The following is a 3,574-nucleotide window of genomic DNA, read 5'->3' as shown; positions in this document are numbered from 1 at the left end:
TGTTCTTTGTAATACTGTATTTCTATTTTAATTTTCCTAGTAAAGAGCTCTTATTATCTTTGCATGAGAGCCCCTTAATTTCAAAATTACAGTAATTTAGAGGGGAGGGTTTACCTTCTCCATTTCAAAGAGAAGCTTCTGCCTTTCTTGGCAGACACCTGTCCTCCAAACCAGGATACAAGAAACCCTTGGTTCCATGAGCTTCCCGAGCGTCACCATGGTCTCCTTGGATTTGCATTATCACAAAGGACAACTGATTCCATGGGACCCTGTTGTGTCACAATAAACCCTTAGTGCCATGAGATTCTAGAGTGTCACAATGATCTCCCTGGTTCCACGAGGCCTTGGAGGGTCACAATGGCCCCTTGGTTCCCTGAGTTTCCATAGTGTCACAATGGTCTTCTTGTTTCTGCAGTGTCATAATGGACCATCAGTTCAATAAGGTTCCTATGTCACTGGTCACTGGTCACTCCTTGGTTCCATGTGGCCCTGCTGTGTCACCACAGCCCCTTGGTTCCAGGAGTTTCTGTGTTGTCAGTAATGATTCCTTTGTTCCAATGAGGCGCTGCAATGTCACACTGGACCATGGGTTCCATGAAGTTCTCCAGTGTCACAGTGGCCCCTTGGATCCATGAGGTCCCATAGTGCCACCATCGTGTCCTTGGATCTGCATTATCACAATGGACCATTGGTTCCCTGTGGCCTTGCTGTGTCACAATGGTCTCCTTGATTCTCTAATTCCCCTCAGTGTCACAATGGAGCCTTGTTTCTGTGAGGCTCCAAACTGTCACAATTGTCTCCTTTCCATGGAGACAATTGGTTCCATGAGGATACAAAAGCTTTGCATAGACACTGAGCAACAACTTCTTAACACACCTGGGGAAAACTGTCTGCATTCAAGAGAGGGGTTCAAGGTGACAATGGCACCATCAATTTCCATCTGCAACAGAGATCCAGGGAAAGGATGGGGACAGAGAATTCAGTTGGAAGACTCAGAGAATTCTGCTTACAGAGATAATTTCTGGTTATACTGTAGCTTGTAGAAAGGTGACATCATTCCAGGCAGCCTGTATTGAGCATTTGGCTCCTGAGTAGAGTTTGTTGTTTAGGCTTTTCCCTGGCTGGCTGCACACGCCCATCTCGCTGTGTCCCCAGCATTTCTCAGCCCAGCATTGCTGTGCCCTCCCTGGGCTCCCTGCACCCAGCGCTGCCGGCTCCTGGCACACAGAGCCATGGCATGGCCCAGCCTCAGCTGGGACACCTGGGCCACCAACATTCTGCCCTGGCAGGGACTGTGCTGCTTCCTCACCTCCAGGCTGAACCTTCCAGGATGTACTTTGGGGAGGTTTCCTTCTCTTCCCGCTCCCCAGGAAAGCTCTGTGTCCTGCTGTTCACAAAGAGAGAAGGGCTGGTGGGAGATGTGGTGGTCAGAATCTGTTTGGGGTACAGTGACCATAAAATTCTGGGTTTTTCCATATTCTGTGGAAGAAAGAGAGGCATCAACAAAACTTCTACACTGGACTTAGAGTGCACGGCCTTTGGCCTATTCAGGATGCAGATTTGGGCATAACTGAATCAGATACTGCTTTTGTGTAAGAGTCAGTTCAAAGTTTTCTCTGATCTGCCTCAAGACCATCATCAGAGACTGAGACCCCAGGATGCCACCCCTCCCTCTGGACCTGTGTGGGAGCACAGGGCATACCCCTGGCCTCCTTGGGGGTCTCAAAACCCCCCTGGCAAGGGTCTCAAAGACCTCTGAGTGAGACCCTGGTGTCACAGGTGCGGAATTCTAACTCCTGGGGGAAGGTGTCAGCACAAAGGGAATGGAAACAAGCTACCAAAATTAGTAAAGTGTAAATTAGACCTTCAGAACGTAGATAAATAGATTTTTTGGAATATTTATGATAAGGGACACGTGGCCAAGATGGAGAATTTGGGGGGTGGACACCTTTTCCTCCTTCTTCTCTATGTCATCCATGTTGGGTGATATGTTGACACTCTTGGATCGGATGGGGTCAGGGCTGGACCATTTAATAAAATTGTATTGTATTGGGAAATTGTTGTGAACATGTAACACGTAGTACAAACTATCTAAGATAAGCCCTGCCTTCACCAGGCAGATTCCACCATGGATGCCAGGCTGAGCAGACTGCTGCTGGCCAGGCAAAAAGTCCCTGAGATATGAAACAATAAACAATCCCTAGAAAAAGAGAAAACTGTCTCCAACAATCTCTTTTCAGCTGCTTCAGAGAAAACCAGGGTTTGAACCACTTCATTTCCCTCTGGGGTGATCTTGGGGCAAAGGAGAAACCCCAGACTGGGGCATCTGGCGTCCCTGGGTGGGCAGTGACATCTGGCATCCCCCTGGCTGGGCAGTGACATCTGACGTCTCTGGATGCACCACAGCCCACAAAGGTGGGTGCGGACCCCCCGAAGGGCAAGCTCAAGAAGATGCACAGAGATGGAGGAGACCCCCCCAGCAGAGACATTTGGCACGGACCCTGGTGGATCCTTGTAGCCTGCAAAGGCAGGTACAGATCCCCAGAAGACCAATCTTCAGAAGAGGCACGCTGTTAAAGAGGATTGCGGAGGAGATTTCTGGCCCTCTGCCAAGAAAAGCCAAGTTCCAGACGCGAATCGGAGAGGAGGTGTCCCGGGAAGCCTCGCTCTTGTGCACTGCTGGTCGGTATCAGGAACCTCCGAATCGATTTTGGATGAAATGATTTTGGGTAAGATGGTTCAGAATCAGACATATCATAGGATTCCCACCTAGCCATGAGCAGGGGGAGGGAGGTTTATGGCTGCCTTGCTATCAGCAGGCGGAGAAAGCAATTAAAGTCCCTCAGAGACTGGGGAAAGAGACACATCATAGGATTTTCACCTAGCCATGAGCTGCAGGAGGGAAGTTTATGACTGCCTTTCCAGCAGCAGGTGGTTCAGCAAAGGCCTTGCCAGCAGCAAGGTCAGCGAAAAATTAAGTTAGAAGTATTTCCAAGTGAGTTACAGAATGTAGATTTTTGCTATTTCACCCCTTCAGAAACCCTGACCCCAGAAGGCTGGAGAGCGCTACAGGTGACTCCCCAGGCCGTGGGGGACAGAGGGGAGGATGACGGGACCACAAAAAATGCGGGCTCGGTGCCGCAGGGATGTCCAGGGAAGGGCAACCTGCGGGGACTGGGACGCAGAAGGACAGGACCATGTGGGCGGCTCTCAGCCGAAAGGGGTAGGGAGCGGCAGCCTTCACACTGACCGGGAAAAAACCAGGGAAAAAGCGCAGGTTCAGTGCGTTCTGCTGCAGGGGTGTCCAGGGAGGGGCAACCTGCAGCAGCGGCCGGGACGCAGAAAAGCGGGAAGTGCGAAAAGGCACAGACAGACCTGTCTACAGCTGTCAGAAATGCTGGGGGAGGAGATGAATGCCCTGTTTCAGGGAAACCTGAGACATCTACATTAGAACTGGCAGATTCTAATGGGGAGAGAAAATTTATGCTTTGAAAACTTAAAGGAGAAAAAATTAACAACTTTTAAGCAATTGCAGGCAGCTGCCTGGACAGAGCTGGACAGAGAAAACCCGTCC

Source organism: Erithacus rubecula, assembly GCF_903797595.1.
Source record: "Erithacus rubecula genome assembly, contig: scaffold_343_arrow_ctg1, whole genome shotgun sequence".
NCBI classification, from domain to species: domain Eukaryota; kingdom Metazoa; phylum Chordata; class Aves; order Passeriformes; family Muscicapidae; genus Erithacus; species Erithacus rubecula.
Note: the sequence above shows the minus strand (reverse complement) of the source record.